The sequence below is a fragment of the Manacus vitellinus genome, unplaced genomic scaffold (assembly GCF_001715985.3).
Source record: "Manacus vitellinus isolate BGI_N305 unplaced genomic scaffold, ASM171598v3 scaffold_5_pilon, whole genome shotgun sequence".
NCBI lineage: Eukaryota > Metazoa > Chordata > Aves > Passeriformes > Pipridae > Manacus > Manacus vitellinus.
This window is the reverse complement of record NW_021940682.1, coordinates 22,603,232-22,620,833: the sequence shown is the minus strand read 5'-3', so window position 1 is coordinate 22,620,833 and position 17,602 is coordinate 22,603,232. Positions and strand designations below refer to the sequence as shown.

At 44.1% G+C, this 17,602-nt stretch overlaps 1 long non-coding RNA gene across 11 annotated transcripts; it reads right to left on the bottom strand.

Annotated features, from left to right (window-relative positions):
- Positions 1 to 2,065: 2,065 nt before the first annotated feature.
- On the bottom strand, positions 2,066 to 17,568 carry LOC108641059. 11 transcript variants are annotated; one of them, XR_003916201.1, is made up of 5 exons: positions 10,428 to 10,713; positions 7,290 to 7,360; positions 6,382 to 6,434; positions 5,602 to 5,765; positions 2,066 to 2,449 (listed from the first exon to the last, which is right to left on the bottom strand). It is a non-coding gene; the product is annotated as an uncharacterized LOC108641059 (long non-coding RNA). The 11 variants fall into 11 exon arrangements; XR_003916202.1 differs by lacking the exon at positions 2,066 to 2,449 and adding an exon at positions 2,680 to 2,751 and having other exon boundaries at positions 10,428 to 10,715; XR_001921721.3 differs by lacking the exon at positions 2,066 to 2,449 and adding an exon at positions 17,554 to 17,568 and having other exon boundaries at positions 2,684 to 5,765; positions 10,428 to 10,584.
- Positions 17,569 to 17,602: the final 34 nt, after the last annotated feature.

The window sequence follows — 17,602 nt, the reverse complement described above, 5'->3', positions numbered from 1 at the left end:
TGTTTAAGTGCATTTTTAAATCTGAATGCCGGGTAGCTGATAATGGTTTTTCATTGCTCTGTTGTGCTTGTAAGATATGAGTCCATGCTTAGGCTGACATCAGCCAAGTGATTTTGGCTCCTTATTAATGATGTGTTACTCACATAACAAACATGCTGTTTTGGAGGAATGTCTGTGCTGCCTATGCAAAGGATGTCTGCTTAACTCTGCAAGTACGATCACATGAACATAATTGTGGGGTTTTTTCTGCCTAGAATATAACTTTTAAAATAGTTTGTAGTAATTTCTAGTACAACAGATTTTAGTATTTTCATCAGTTCATGGTGCCTGGTACTGACACTGGCATATAACTGAGATGACATCTCTTGTAGTGTTTTATTATGTTCCACAGCTTAACTGCATTGAGTCCCCTTTATTTTTAGAAAGCTGAGACCTAATTTGTCACTCCAGTGTAAGAAAAAATATTCTTGGACTAACTTAAACTTTCAGTTATTTCCTCCCCCCCTTTTCTCCAATACTTTTGCTTATTGCTGCCTAATACTGCTAAGACATTTTGTTTTACAGAGACCTTCTGTTATGGCATTTATCTGTTCATGCCTAACCCTGTTTATGATCAAACATCTACAATCAGTGTAGAAATGCTGGATTTCTCAATGTTTCCCAAACATTTTGGATGCTTTTCAGGCATTTTGAGGGCTAAAAATCTATTATGTACTTGATTCCTATCTTTAAAGTACCTTCTCTTCTGACCATTACTGGAAACTGAGTCTAAAACACCTGTTCACTACATATGTCCTCTGACATTTTGTTATTAATTCATAACATTGATGTTTTATCCCTGCATTGCGCTCCCTCTTTCAATATTTCTCTGTTTGCTTCTACTAAATCTTTTTCTGGGGTCATCTGAAGCATGACATAATTAAAATACTACTCTCAAAGTAATTTGAAGCTCTCTTCTTGATTTTCTAGGTATCAAACAACTACATAAAGTTATGTTTCTCTTCACTTGAAAACTTGGAATTCAAAATTCATCCACCCACTTGATTCTTGTCCCACTTCTATGCAAAAGGAAATCCATTTGAAAGTTAGTTTGGGACTTCTGTTTTCTGTTGCTCTTGTTCCTTGGAATTGAAAACTTAAATTGCATAAAATTCACAATGTTAAGTCTACTCTGGCACTTTATATGCAATTTGGGACACTTACCCTTTTAGACTGTGTATCTAGTAGCTGTTAAGTGTTCCAGACCATGTTAGTTCATTGCTGTGGATAGTATACAGTTGGGTGTGTCTTACTGATTGATTTTTGGTTTTTAAATGTCTCACTACAAGTCTCCTCAGGCCTTGCTTGCCTGCATGCCTTTAGAAAACTCTGTTTCAGTCAATTATCAAAAATCTTGTCTGTAATTCAGGGTATCACAGAATTGTTAGGGTTGGAAAGGACCTCTGGAGACCATCCAGTCCAACCCCCCCCACCAGGCAGGGTCACCTAGAGCAGGTGACACAGAAATGCATCCAGATGGGTTTTGATGGTCCCTCCAGAGAGGGAGACTCTATGACCTTCCTGGGCAGCCTGTTCCAGTGCTCTAGAACAGGAATTCCAACCATTTAAATTGGAGTTCGATTTATCCTGATGCCTTCATGAAAAGAATTCTTTTCACTGCCCCTAGTAGTTAGCCCTGAATTAAAAACGGAAGATGCTTTTAAGACGGGCCTTTTCTGTGTGGCGCTGCCGATGTTTTGCAGATTCTGGGTACCACCACCAGGAGGCAGCCTTGTCCAGGAACGAGACTGGATCTGTCAGAGATCCTCGAGGACTTGGCTGTGTGGTCAAATTTAACCAAGAGACGGGAGTAAGCTGCAGTTCTTTACTTCAATTTGTAAGTACTTCAGAAAAAGGAGCTCCCAAGCAGGTCCGAAAGTGGTTGGATTTAAAGGGTCAAAGGTTCTTATGTGGTGCTTGCCTGTTTGCTTTTAACTTTTGTAAGGTGTCTCAGAGATGTATGTTCATGTTTAAACCAAAAAAGTTCCACCTTCCCAGTTAGGGAAAAAATGAGTCGACAGAGGAGCATGTGACAAGTGTCATGTCTTTATATTTCAGTTCCTCACGACTACAATGAAGGCAGCAGTTACACGTCCACCCGTCCCTCCCTCCCCACCCTTCCAGCTATTCAGTCCTGTAGGAAAGTTCTCTTCTTGTCCGTTGCTGTTTTATTGGGTCTGAACTTCATCTGTCATGTCCAAGTTCTGTTGTACCAGAGTAAATCATTGTGGCAGGTCCCTTATAAGTCACAGTACTGACTGCTGTTTAAAGCCAGCACTGCATTTCTCAGTTACTCCAGTCTTTATGAATTTTAGCAGCTGCTCTGCTGTAATTTCTCAAGTGCTCATTCCATCCTCAAAACCAATACAAAGTTATAAAAGACAAAACAGATGTAGACTGCATTCCTCATCTGTAATAGAGGATGTATATTTTATTTTAATGCTACAATATAGTAAAAGTGACTTAAAGCAAACCCACTAGTAACCAGAATAAAGAAACAAATCATGTGCCCACAATACATAAAAGTTGGATTTATCTCCAGGATTGAGACAGCTACTAATTAGACATCAAAGCCTGAGTTAATCTTCGTAGGCTCCCCTTATAGTCAATTGACTTGGAAAAAATAGCTACACAAGGCAGTCGATCTTATTTTAACATTTTATTGTATAGACTGTGTCACACAGTTGTTCTCTGGAGGTACATTTTCCTTCTCTGTGAAGGGAGGATGAAGATGAGATTCAGATGTCTGTATTGGGGTAAATGAAAGCAGTCTTACTTTTCTTTTTTTTTTTTTAAAAATTTAGGAGAGTATCTATGTAAAAGGAAAATACTTCTCTTAAAATTTGGATAGAACTATTTTTGCTGTTTCTGCTAGCCTTCAACAGTGTGTAGCCCGTATATAGGAAATCTTGCTTTTCTATATAGAATAATTCACATACATTTAATTTGTCACTTTGAATAAATTGTGTGTAGGTTTTTAATCTCACTTCATATTTAATCAACCCTCCAATGCTAAAAGATAATAATTAAGCTATTTTGTTTGTTTCACTCAGTGTGTAGTCACAGGAGAAATAAGATATATATCTTAGTAGCACCTCTTCTAAAATGAGCTCATGATTGTAACTGTTACTTCGAGGTACTTCTAGAAAAATTACACAATAAATTATGGTTTACTGAGCAATTTGCCCAGAATTATCTGAAAATTTAGATACAGTTGACAAAGATTGTTAGTTCCACTGTATGTAATGACAGCGGCTGGGACACTGCAGATCAGACAGTGGGAGCAATGTGGAAGCTGTGTGAACTAAACAGCATGTTTGGCCAGCAATTTTCCATTGCATGGCTTCTGGAGAAGTAAAAGTTTATGGCCTGGTGTGCCACTTTAGTAAATGATGTAGGTGAGAAGTGATAATCAATATATCACAAAGTTTTTCATCACCTAGAGGCACCTCAAGAGGTTGGAATGGCCAGTAGAACTGAGAAACTTTGCCAACTGGTCTTTATGAAAAATAAGTAATACATACAGAAAACAATTGTTCTAATATTCAGCTTTACTGCTTGTCAAGATGATAAACGGTCTCAGGTCAGAGGTGATTTACCTTTTTATATAAGGCCAGTTTTGACAACTACTGAAGTTTACAATTCCTCAGCAAAAGAATGTCCCTAACCAGCAAAATATGAGATATTAAAAAAAGAGAAATTCTGGAAGAGCTGTTTTTTAGCATCTTTTCTGCTAGAACTAATAAAATTCTAATCAGGTAAGTACCACAAAAAAATTCAATGAACAGTGAAAAGTGATTGTTGAATTAGGCTACTGCATTAAGCTATTACCAGGTAGAATAACATTTAACCTAAGTAAAAGATTAAACTATTAAAGCAGGATACTGTACAAACATGTATTTCCTACTCACTAATGGTAACAAAACAGAGCTTAACAGTTTCAAGCAAAGATCAGTGTTTCTTAAACACTGCTAGTCATTAGCACTAAGTTTTCTAAACACTGCTAAAGTTTCTTAAACACTGCAAGTTTCTCATTCAAATATGTTTTATTTGTTTAAACAAATAATAAGCCAAGTAGCATTTTTCTGAAGTTAACATCAGCAGGAGTTACACTGCATCAGAACTGTGCTGCAGTAGTGATCCTCACCATCTGCTTTAGTTAAGACATTAAGACACACTGACGATTTCAATTGAATAATTGAGGAAAAAAATTTTCCTTGACCCCTAGTTAATTAACATTTGGTTGGTATAAGTAGCATAAGGCTTCATATCCTTCTTTTTAAATTTATTTTCTAATTTTTAATCCTGACTGGTTTCAGTATGGGTTCACTTGTTATTTTCCAAGAATAGATGTTTATAGAACTCCCTTTCCCACATGCTATTTTTCATACAGTTAAAATCCTGGCATTGGTGATGGGGAAACTGAGGTTGGCAGTGAGTTCCACAAAATTTAGAATTTTAAGAAATAGGATTTCCTATCCAGAGTAGAAGACCAGTGCAAGCAAAATTCATGGGGAGTTTACCATAAGCAGAGGTTAGAAAAATGGCAGAGAAACTCCCTTTCTAGAGCATATATTTGTACCAAATCTACTAAAATAAACATGCTGTATCTTGGCTGCATGGGTTATAATTCATGGACTTTATGTGGCCATATTTGTTGAAGAAAGATTTGAAGTGAGCCCAAAGAGGCCACTGGTAAGGCACACAATGGCCTGTGAAGAGAAGAGTGGTTAGTACCTACACAGTGCTTAGCCAGTCCTTGTCCAGTGCAAGGACAAAAGCTTGAATTGCTGGAACTTGGTCAGTGTTTTGTTTCAATATGACCAAGATTTTAAGTCATGACTTTGTGGAAATGACACAGGAAATACAGTGATGCCTTTATCCTGCAGCCAAAACGCCTGTCTGTGCTTTACCATGCCACGGTGGCTCCAGCAGCAGGCAGATGCTTGGGATCCTCTGAGCTCGTCCTTACTGTGGCAGGCTGGGGAGCAAGCTCAAGCCCCAGCTGCTGCTCCCCACAACTCTTCATTACCTCCCCATGTTCCACCAAGCCCTCTTTCAAGCAATGGCTGCCCACTGCTGCAGGGAGAGTCTGCATCAAGCACTGCTCCTGATATCACATCTTGTTTGACTTCATGCTGCCTGCTCTTCTAAACTGCTCGAGCTGTGCACCCTCAAACGTGACCACACGCCAAAACATATAACACACCCCCTCACTTTCATGCTAGGAAAGCACCCTTCTCACAGCCTGTAATACAGTGTCACGTAATTTCAGATACTTCAAATTATCTAAAAAGATAACACAAAAAAACCCAGAATGGCAAGTTGGATCTATAGGGGCACCAGAAAGAGTCCAAGGAGGACTGCTTGATGTGAATGTGGGAGTATGCTCAAGAGGGAACTAGCCCCAGCTAATGTGAATATAAGCCATATATGTGCCCCTTATATTCCCAATATAAGTCTTTCTTAACATCAGGGACTTTTTTTTTTATTATTAATTAGAAATACAAGTATGCCCTCTGAAATCAGGTTGTGTGAACCCACAGCATTTCTGCAGATTACCTGAGCTTAGACTGCCTTTGTTCAGAGTACCAGGTGTGAATGAGTCTAGCACAGGCTTATACAGACACACAAAACCAGCAACTCCACGCATAATTACTGTTCTCTAAACAACCTGAGTCGTGAAGATTCTCCAGTCCAGTTTGCAGATGCCCCTGTTGAGACTCCTGTAAAATTAAAAGGATTTTTCTTCTGAATAAAAAAATATACAGAGAAGAAAGTGCATTTCTGTAACTTCAAACAAAATCTGGATTTAAGAGCAAGCATCTTCTTACACAGTCCATGTTGGAGTAAATGAACCATACCAAAGGTCAGTAAATGTCAATGTTCTGTAATTTTCAGCCTTCAGAGGATCAAAGAAATCTAAAGAAGTGGTTCAAGTTGAGACATTTGGCAAAATAATGAGGTGGAAAGCTTTCAAAGTTTTCTGGAGAAAAAACCCTACAGTAATTGGACATAATTCTTAAAATCTTCATTTAGGCATTACTAAATAAAAATGCTGGTTCCTTTTCTGAGCTAATGAAATGTCAACAAAAGAAAATCGTGGTATAAAAACCAAAGAGCTGGTTTTCAGTTATTTTCAGGACATAAGAGGTTTGTTTATTCAAAAATCTGTGACACTAGCAAATAAGCTGTTCACTTTAAACAATTTGACAGGTTGTTTTGGTTTTTGTTTGGTTTGGGTTTTTTTTCATTTTCAGCTGTATTGTACAATAAATTAAGTTTGCTAGAAATACACTACCAGTTCAGCACAGATTTTTTTTAAACAATTAATCTCCTTACCTGGCATACTTTTGTTGCCTTAGAGCAGCCCAAGGAACTGATCTTGAAAATGCCTAAGGAGATTAAAAGATAAGCTTCAGTCGATTGTTGAAGGATAACTTAGAACCCTAACTGATCAGTCATTTAGGGAATTTCATTGTTGTTGCTTCACCTCTTCAATCAGCCAGTCCAAAGGGATCTCATTAACATCTCCCTAGCACCTCTAAGTGGGAATTTTGACTAGATTGTCACAGCTTCCAGAAATAATCTATTTTTAAGTGCTAAGTATATAAATGCAAATTGAGTGGAAACAGCTGTTATTTACATTCTGTGGACACGTGATTTCAGTCCCCGATGCACAGGGGAAGAAAAAAAGCGACTGAAAGACTGAAATGCCATTAAAGAAAATGGAAAAATAGGGATCTAATAAAAATACATGCAATGGACCATACTGTCAGGTGGCATAAACTGGTAAAGCTTTACAGGTTTGCCACCACAACATTATATAGCCCACCTGCCAGGAGGATGTGAAGAGCTCCATGTATTTCTTGGAGAAAGCGGGGGGAGGAGTTGAAAGAATGAATACACTGAAACAAAAGCATATGAACAAATTCACGTTTCAGCCTTTTATGCAGTGGCTAACAGAGAACCAGGCTGTTTTCAGAAACAGTCTCACAGAACAAAGCCCCCATTCACAACAAGATTTTGCTATGGACTTATGTTAGTTTGAGATTATGTTCTGGAAAAATTACAAAAGCTTCTGAAAAATGTAAGGAGCATATTCTAGACCAGTGTGCCTGAAAGTAGAGGGCTGCGCTGGAGAGAAAAGGAACCATAGTGTGAAATTTCCCCCTTTCAATGAACCCACTTTTTATGAGCCTGGCAGAGGCCCTCCTGCGTGTCCTCTCTACATGGCCCCCTTCAGTTACCTGGAGCAGGTCCCTGCTGTCATGTGTTCCACCGGAAAGCTCAGGCTCCCTCCTGCCACGCCTGCTTCTATCTGTAACATCACCAACAACCACTTAGAGTAGAAAGAAGTAACAGACTGTCCTCAGAAAAGGTTAGGCATGTTAAAAAACGTACACAAAACACGGCTGCTAATTTCATTTGGACCAAACCCACTCAGTCAAATCAGCAAGAAGAATGTGGGCTGGAGAATTAAAAGTGGGATTTTTTTGCTAGGATTTTTTTCCTTATAGGAGGAAAGGAGTTGACATACTCAGCACAGTTAAAGCTCAAGCACCACAGAAACGTTGATTCTTAAGTGCCTGTTGAGTGATTCCCTCCAAGATTAGTTCTGTTTGACTTAGGATTGCTTTGTGCCTGCCAGCACACAAAACCTGTCATAACACAGGGAAAGGTGGAACAGAAATTTCATTCTCGTTCCATTTCAGATACACTCTTGCCTGCTGTTCTGTCCTACGCAAACAATACATCCAATGTCTAAATGCATCCTTTAGTTCCTTCCCAGAATAAAGACTGATCTACAGCAGCAGGTTTTGCAGCTTCCTTCCATCTAGCATTATGTGGCATGAAATGCTGGGGAAAAAGTCTACTGTGCCTCAGGCATCTTTCTGGATCAAATTTATTCGCAGAGGGATAATTTATCAGAGAATTGAGCTCTGAAGAGACCACTAAACACAATGTTAAAATTTTGAAATACAGGGCAATGGCACTGAAAGTCAGAAAACATGTCTCGCCCAAGCTCACACTTTATAAAAGGCTTTGAATATTTTGTAATAATTATGGATATTATTTCCCCTCCTCTGTTAATTTATAAAGACAGAGAGATAATAACAAACTTCAGCAAATCTGAGTTTGGTTACACCGAGCCATCTGTTAATTCTGGTATATGGCAGTAGAGGGCATCTAAGGACTTCAAGTCACATATGGTAAGGGATTAAAATCAGATGGCTGAAGGAGTTAGTTCGTTCACCCCACCCCGTGACATCTTGCCACCTCACAACCAAACAGCTCTCGAAGCTGCTCCTGAACGATGGTAATTTTGAGCCATGCTGAAACTGGAGTTGATCTTAACAACCAGACTGAAAGCTGAAGTTGTTTAGGAGGAGATGCAGGAGTTAATGTTTCTTCCCTGCTGGAAGCAGTGGTCTGTCAGAGCCACAGGAAGGATGGTTTCAGACACAGTACAGGGGGAGATAGTAACTGCCTCAAGCAGTCTATCCAATTTTATCTACTACTGTTTGAGCTTTAATTTCCACATACCTGGCAAAACTGCTTACAGGAGCAGCAAGCAATTCTGGGAATGAAAGGTCGTACCAAGAGAAGGCAAGCTGTGGACCAATGCTCTTTACTTAACCAGAAAGAGTAGACCTATGTCTACTTCCTCTGCTGAGCCTAAAAAATGCCAATCTGTCTATCTGGCCTGTGCTTCAGTTTATGTCCTCCCAACACGCTAATCAGTTATAGAACAATGCTTCGAGTCATCCTAACAAAAATCAAGCACGAATCCTGACAAATATAGAGAAGGTAGGTAGTTGGCAGCTAGCACTGTGTTCTCGTCATCTGTCCAGGTTTGTATGACATTCCACATCCAGCCTCTCTCTGTACTGAAGCAGGGAAAGCAGCCATGCCTATCTTGAGCCAAAAGAAGCCAACATGTCAGAGGCAGGTTAAGGTCATTACCTGACATTAGCACTTAATGCACTAATTTGAAAAATGTATTTGAGCCCAGCAGCATATTCACGTACCATGGGCAACATATTTCCAATTAACTATAAGAAGTTTAAAATTATATAAACATATTAGTAAATGTTGATTAGCCTGTTATTCAAACTTCTAATACAGCAACACAGCAGGCCTTATGCTGAAGTCTATTATAGCCTTAACCTGAAATTTAAAAGTGGCTCATGCCCAGGAAAAGGTTCTACAACTCATTTAATGATCCACAGCACTCCTGAAATTATATTCATTTGTCTGCTCTCCATGGCAGCACTTTCAATCATAAACACTTAATTGCGGGAATTCATCCACAAGGCCAAATAGTTCTGTGTGAATTAAACCATCTTTAATATAAGAATTAGAACAGTGATTTTAAAATAATCTTTTTCTGGTGGGAGGCCATTTATTGACAGACATATAACCCAATTTCTTCTTCATCTTTATTTTCCTTTGTGCTCAAGTATCTCCCCTTTAGAGATAGCCACTTCATCACCTGTTTTGGTTTTCCCTATTAGTTCCGGAACTGACACTTTGCCAACAAAGGAACTTTAATTGCTTAAGGATTGGCCGAGCACAGCAGAGCTGCCTTCATGCCGTCTGTCAGGAAAACTTTTTTCACAGACATTACTTGCTTTCTTTTACTTTGGGAAGTAGGACTTGCAACTGGCAAGAAAACAGCTCAAGCCTCCTCAATCTTAAAAGGCTTGTTTTTTCTGGCAGCATCTAGAACAAGAATGCAAGATTTCACAGTGCTTTCAGCTGTGCTATCTCTAGGATTTTTCTAAAACAAAGAGTGTATGTTTCTTTAAAAATCCAGAACTTCAAAGAGCGTGTTTCTGAACGTGTGTAGGTATAGATGTATGTGTATATATACACCTATATGCTCTTTCTCAGCCAAAAGAACAAGGTAAATAAATATTACAGTCACAGCATCTTATACTATAATCTGAATATGAAAATCCATAGCATATATTCTCCTAGTAGTTGTTTGAAATGAGTGTACCAAAATGGTCCTTTCTAGCAGTCTTTTTTCTACTTTTTTTCTACTTACAGCTTATCCTTCAGTAACTGTCAGCAATATTTAGCTAGTGTTAGTCAGAGTGAAATTGGATAATTCACAAAATAACAAAGTAATAGACCAGAATTCTGCTGTTTATAAAGAAGCCTAACACAATATAAAGTGAAAAATGCTGTGTAAATTATCTTTTTTTTTTACTTAGTACCCTGTGTCACCACATTCTACTTTTCCTTTAGGAGTCCATCCAAATTACTTTCAGTTATTTTGGTTTTACTTAAAATTGTAAATAGCAGAGAAACTAAGAAAGCACTACATTTAATTATTTTCACTGAAGATCCTAAGTGTGTCTAGATAACCTCTTACTCACTGCAGTTGAGGCCTTTAGTTTTAAACAGTAGACAGCACATGATGAGGTGAGAGCTGGACTTAAATGCCACCTTTTTCTGGTCAGTTCCATGCTTGTCGCTGGTTATTTACCTATCCACTGAACCAAAGGAAATGATCCTTTGTTATCTCAATGGTCTCTGAAAGAAAAGAATCTGGATGTTATTTCAAAGTACTACTCTCGTAGTGCCCTCTCTTGATGGTTTGCTTTAAAATTAAAAGTGCTGATTTTCTTTTAGAGCACCCCTGATTCATAGAAATTATTCACTGAATTTTTTGTTATTCTCCTTTACCAAATGCATATTCTCAAGAAAGACAAAGCATTCACATCTGAAGAGATAAAAATGACAGTAAATAAGGTGGCAGCTGGTAAGTAGTAAAATTATCTGGTATAAATCATAATTTATTTCATCAAAACATTCTATTCCTCAGAAAGCTGGAAAGAGCAGGGTGATCCCATTTAGGAAAACACTTGCTTTCTCTATGCTTTATTTATTATGTTTTAGGAACTCTTGGTGAAATAGGCAAACCGTCCTCCTGACTGCTAAGTGAGAAATTCTCTAAGTTCACATTGCAGACCTTGTTTGTGCTGTAGAGCTATAGTTAACCCATTCCAATTTGCTTGAACTAAAGGCTCAATATTCATATTTCTCTGCTCGAGAACCAGACTGCAATCCAGAGAGGGAGGAACAGTGGCAGTTGTACACCGTTATTTAGATCAGTTCAGGTAAACAGTTGTCAAAATATGGTCAATAAGAAGAGGTGTGTCATATGCCATAGCTGGCCTTTAAACTAAAGGGGATTTTTTCCTGACCAAATGGTATGTCATAGATAATGGATATTCTGTGCTGCAACTTTGGGAAGTAAAGATGCAGACAGCAAGCAAAGGCCCCTTGTATTCCTCCAAGTAGCTAGATAAATCTAGCTTAATAAATCAGTAAGTCTTTTCAGCATATCAGAGCAAATTCAGCAAAATCAGCTGGGTCAAAAACACATTGCCCCCTCCTCTGCTTATATCATATTATATAAATAAATCAGCATGCTAGCTCTCCAGTAAACTTGGCATACTTCTCAGGAACAAAGTGAAAATAATTTCTAGCAACAGGCACTTTACAGGACTGTAAAAATGTTTTTGCCTCCTTCCTTGATCATGAAAGGGATTTTTGCCTAAAGGAAAAATAAAAAGTAAATTCACTCATCCCTCCCTGTCTTGGGCACATATGTTTGAAATCAAGTCAGGAACAATATATTCTTCTGATGATTTTCAAGAATTCTTAATGTTCATGTTTTCACTACTAATGTAAAACTCGATTAAATATATCTACAATCTGGATGATATACATTGAGAATCAAAATGTTCAGGAACAGTAGAAAGGATCTGGGGGAAAAAAAATAGACATTGCTTAACTTTGTGCCTTTCATCCCCAGTAAGGTGATATGCCTCTAAAATTGACTCAGAAGCATTCATAACTGTATATGTACAGGCAATGTTTGTCCTAGAATTGCTACCCCAAAACACACAGATTAAAAATAAATAAAGCATTGGGTTTGAATTGTACTTAAAAATTCTAAATCCCCATTTGTATATAGTTTTCGTATTTGTGACTGTTTAGAAGAATTACTGTTTGTTATATGGCAAAGTAAAAAAAAATTATTTTGTTTACATGAAGGGAAGCTAGGTTTTCAGAATCTGCTTTTTTTTTCTCCATTTCACATCTTTCTCCTACTCCATTAGAATTTTTACACAGTAAAACATTTAAGGCAGACCAAGCCTGTATTAAACGTTCCAATGCCAAAGAAGCTCAAAAGTAGCTTTAAGTAGTTTCATGCACTACATATGGCCCAGAGTCCCAAAAGTAATTTAATTTAGTCACTTTTTCTTACCCTTAAAGCTATTTTTTTTTCTTCTCTGTGACTGTATGGAAGACTCACATAGATAGAAGAGAAAAACAGCAACTAACATTGTTGAGAGAAACAGTGAAATTCAAACATACTTCAAGGAGCCCATAGCACTTATGGAAGTCTCAAGCCAGAGAATAAAGGTAACTGTGAACCAGAGTACTCTTATGAGGTGCCAATATTGTCATTTAAAGATTGACTTGCAGTTTTTAAGTTTGAATTTCATTACCCTTGTAAATTTATAAGATATTTAGTGCTGTTTTTAAAAGACAGTAAATTCTCTAGAAAAAAAAAATTAACAGAACTCTGTTTAGGAAAGATCCTGCTGATATACTGCCTATTTAATTTTTATGCTACCTTTTTCATAACAATATCCTAAGTTTTAAGCAACAAATATTTATTACATTCTTCTGTTCTTGTTTCTCATTCACCACATAAATCATGGTCTTCCTCTCTCTACCTTTATAGCAGCCAGCTGTGGTTTTAGAAACAAATTATTATGACTTCAAGTGATGAATAAACAGCAGAAGCAAAGGAAGTCTTGAGATACTATCCACATACAAATTCCATTAATAACATAACATAGGGAAAGAGAACTACAGCAAAGCTGTAAAAAAGCAGCTTTGCACCTAGGCAAGATGCATTCCATTTCTCCAAGATGCATTAGTGAACTTTAAATAAATAGCCCTAATTTGAACACTATGATATCAAAATAACACATTTTTGAGCAAAAGCTCTGTGCCTGCATATATGGAATTATTCTAGTAATAAAACTAGATCTGTATTATTTTTTTATTGTTCTCGTGAAAATAGCAAAGCCAGTGCCATTCTGGAAAAATTAATATAAGTTTTATGCAAGATCTCACATCACCGGTAGCTGAACTGTCAACTAAATTTCAAGGAGTACAAATGTATTCTCTCCCCTCTTCACATCTATCCAACAAAAAGTTAGTGGGGATTCTGCAAGAGTCACTGGAGGCTGGATCTGAGGCTATCTGAATTGCACGGACAAAAACAGGAACAAGAATGACCTTCAGGACACGGACAAAAACAGGAACAAGAATGACCTTCAGGACCTAAATTGTTTTAAACCATTTCTGAGAATGCTTAAGAAAGACCGTGTTTGTTCCTCAGACCTCATTTTAAATCTGTGCTGCTGCCAGTGATTAAAACCACCTTTTTCATAAACTGAATAAATTAAATTCAAAAGCACCGAGGCATGACAAAAAGGTGAAAGTATACTGACCAATATTTCACTTAACAAAGTAGATTTTTTTTTCTCAGATGAATCTGCTTAATTACTAAATATAGCACTTAATTTTTAAGATAACTATTAACTCTCTTATTCCCTGATGCTTAAGAATTATAAGCAATAGCTGTTACAAAGTCCTTCAGGAACTGGTTTTTTTTTTTTTATTGTTATTATTTTAAAGAAACGTCGAATTACAGGCGTTACTGGGGAGTACGACCCAAGGCAGCGGGTCCCTATGGGAGTTTTCTCCGTGCAGAGGAGGTGCCCGCTCTCTCAGCCAGACAGTCCAGCCTAATACATATTCATTTACCACTTTGATAACAAAGACTCCCTCCCCCCTCCCGGCCTGATTTTTAAGGAGATTATTTTGTACTTTTTTTTTTCCCCCGAGGGTTTCAAAAAGACACCCCTTAATCCTTCTTCCGTCAATTCGCGCTCCCAAACACCGCCGTGCAATTTGCAGGGAGCCCTGACCTGCAGATAAGGGCAGGGGTGAAACTATTACGGCTACTTTTCCTTTGTTTTCCCTCTTTTTTTTTCCATTTTTTTTCTGTCTGTCTTTCTAAAGTTGGCTCGGGGCCGCCCGGGCAGCGACAGAAGGTGGCTGGTTACTGAGCAGCACCCGCGGCGCAATCAATCATCTTTACGCCGAAAAACAGCTTCGCGGTTATTAAAAATAATAGATAATAATAAATTAAACAAAAAAAAAGGAATCGGGGCGCGGGGTGTGTGTTATGTGAATTTGGATCGGCGGGCGCATCCGGCGAGCAAGGGTGTTTGTAGCCAACGAAGGTACTTTACCGGAGGCTGAAGGGGGGTGGAGGACCAGGGTGGGGTGTCCCAGCGATGCTTCGTGCCGCCGCAATTTCCGCTTGGCACGGAGCTCCTGGCAATCAGCCCCTGACGCGCTGCCGGCCCGGAGGGCGGGCCCCGCCGCCGCGCTCAGGTGCCCACGGCTTGCCGGCGCCTGCAGGCGGCACCCCTCGCCCCCGCCGTCCCGGGCGGGGGGGCCGCGCTTCAGCTCTGGCCCGCGTTACCTCAGGGGGTCCCGCCCGTGCCGGCCCCGCCGGCCCGCGTCCCCCCCGCGGCCCCGGGCAACTGACCTGCGGCGGTCGCACCGCGGCCCCGCGGGCGGAGGGAGGAGGCGGGGGGGCCGCGGGCCAGCATTCGGCGAACCGCTGCCACCGCGTGACAGGCGGCGGCTCGGTGCGGTCGGCCCTGGCTGCCGCGATCGCGGGCGGCAGGCGCCGGAGCGGGTTCTGTCACATGATGCGGTTCCTGGAAAGTTCCTGGAAAGCAGCCTTTGTATGTAACCATCCCGGGAGGGGGGAGCGGCGGGGGCAGGATGCCCTCGCCTCGCAATCAAAGGCGAGCAGACCGCCCGCGCCGGGAAGAGGGGGGGAGCGGAGGGTGTTGTTTCCCCAGAAGCACCATCCTTCTCCGGCAGCCTCTGTTCACCCCAGCACAGCCTCAACGCTTCTCCCCGGCGGCGAGTGCTCTGTCCCTGCGGCCCCGCAACGCCGCCGGGAGCCAGAACAACCTGACCACCCCATCTCCAGGCGGTGGCAGCGGCGGCCCCAGCCCCGTCCCGCCGAACCCGGGTGAGTCCGCTCGCCCCCCTCCGCTCGATGAGCTGTCGCGCTTCGAGAGCGGGCAGCCCGCCTCCCCGCTACCGGGACGGCGCTGCCGACTGGTGGGATGGGGCTCCCCCGCAGCCGACGGCAGGCTGCTCCGGCGCTCCTCGCCCCGGCCGGGGGATGCCCCTCTGCAGCCATCCCCCACCGCCTCGCAAGCCTTCCGTCCCCATCGAACTCCCGCGAGCGGCGGCGCTTCGCGGCCAGGCTCTCTCGAGCTTCCCTTTCACAAGAGGTCGCGCCCGGACACCGCCGGCAGGGCTGCTCCCACCTGTGCTCGGCGGCCCCGCGCTCGCAGCCGCTCCGGTGACAGGCGCACCTGCGCCCCGTCCCCGAGCCGGCAGCGGGAGCTTCTAAGCGCAGCGGAAGAAGGGGATGGGCTTCGCCAGGGGATTGCTGCTAGTGCATATGTTAAGATAGAAACCCGGCAGAGCAGCCTATTAGTTGCCACTATAGTTCAATTTGGAAAAGTTTCTGAGCTCCGCCATGGAACTTGTTACGGAAGGAACCACCTCGGCATAATGCCTCACCTGGTGGCTGCTGCGCACCCGGAGGCAGAGACTCTGCCCGGTTCGCAAGCACCAGCAACGGGTCCAGGTCTTTATGGGTCTCCCTCCACCCCAGCTAAGCCGGCTAGGCTCCCCCTCACTGGTGCTGCCCGGCTTTGTATTGCTCCTGACGTGACGGTGCTCCTAGTAGAGGAGAGGCTCTTTTTGTCCCTCCCGTTCGCTTCAGCCGAGCGGAGAGATTTTTTTTTCCTAATATCACATTTAATAGAGCGGGAAAAGCACATTTCCTGCTCCTGCTAATTATATCGCACCCTCCACCATGCTGCCCCTTCCCGTTCCCAGCGGCCAGCGAGCCCCCGGAGCCGGCGTTGCCCGCGCACCCGCTCCGCAGTTTCTCGGACAGGCAGCTGCCCGAGAAAAGCTCTCCCACCCCGGGAGCACGGCCCAGGCCGGGCTCCCGTTCCTGGAGGTACGAGTTGGCGTATGATCTTACTGAAAAGCACTACCGTACCGTTCCTACGCACCGCAGCGTGCAAGCCGGGCAGGGCCGGGGCTGGTACTGCCCCACTCCGTTGGTTACCCCTCCTCACTCATACCTTTACGTGCTCGGCTCTCCCCTACGACCTCCTCCCTCCCCAAACGCCCCCGCCTCGGTGCTGCCGGCCAGGTTCGCCTGCCCCGGCGGAGGCGGCGGCGCATCAGCAGGTTTGCCCTTGCAATAAAGCGAGACCACCTTCGCGGGCCGCCGCCTCCGCCGCGTGCCCGGCGGAGGGGAGCCGAGGACAGGCCGTGTGCTGGGGGGAGGAGATGTCCCTCCCCCGCTCCGCCGCGAGGTGATCTCTCGCCTCGGGTTCCTCCTCTGGATGCTGGGAAGTTCCGAAGCGGGATCGCCAGAAACACACGGGCTGCGAGAGGGAGCGCCTCTCGCGGGGCTCGTCGCTAACCACGCTGTCTCTCTGCTCGCAGGCGGCGCCCGGGCTGGGGACCGGGACATGTACCCGGACAGGCGCTGGAACACCGCGCGGCGGCGGCGAAGCCGGAGCCCTCCCCCGCCGGCAGCCCCGACCTGGTGCGTGCGAGCGGGCGCGCCCCCGCGCCGCCGCCGCCACATTGACCCTGCGCTCGGCCGAGTCGCTGGAGAAGCTGCGAGAGGCTCCCAGACGCGAGGGGGCACCGGGCGAGGTGCGGCGGCGCCCGTTGCCCGAGGAGTGCCCGTGAGGCGGCGCAGCTGGCCGCGGCTATGCGCCAGGAGCTGCAGGCGGGGCAGGTAAGCCCGGGCGGCCGCGGAAGGGGAAAGCGCCCGGGGGCGGCGGCGCTCGCCCAAGCTGCCTCCCGGCTCCCCGCCGTCCTCGCCGCGCTCGGCCCGGCTCGGGCGGAGGCGGCGGAGCCTCGCGGCCTCGAGCAGGGGAAGGCGGGCGCGGGGCGACACGCTTGCCCCTCGCCGCCCGGCTGGCTGGCGGGGTCGCGCTCCTCGCGGCGGAGAGGGGCGGGCGGCGGCTCCGACCTTCCGCGGGGCTGCGGTCGACCGGCCGAGAGCGAAAGCTCCGGCAGCGCCTGCGCCCGGCGGCAGCGCCAGGCGATGGCGGCCGAGGTAGAAGGGCCTGGGCTGCTGCCCGCCGCCGGGCGGCCGCGGGCGCCGCTATCCCCCCTTCGGCCGTCCGCGTACGCTGCCGCTCCCGCTCGGCCGGCGTGACGGCGGCTCGACCACGGCCCCGCCAAGACCGTCGGGGCTTGCGGCGGGCGGCTGGAAGGGCTTTTTGTGTCCATCGCCGCCTCGCCAGGACCGCAGCCGCCCCGCCGGAGTTGTTTTCTTACCCCTCTCTGTTTCCGATCGCTACACAAAGCTCATTTTAACAGCAGCCTG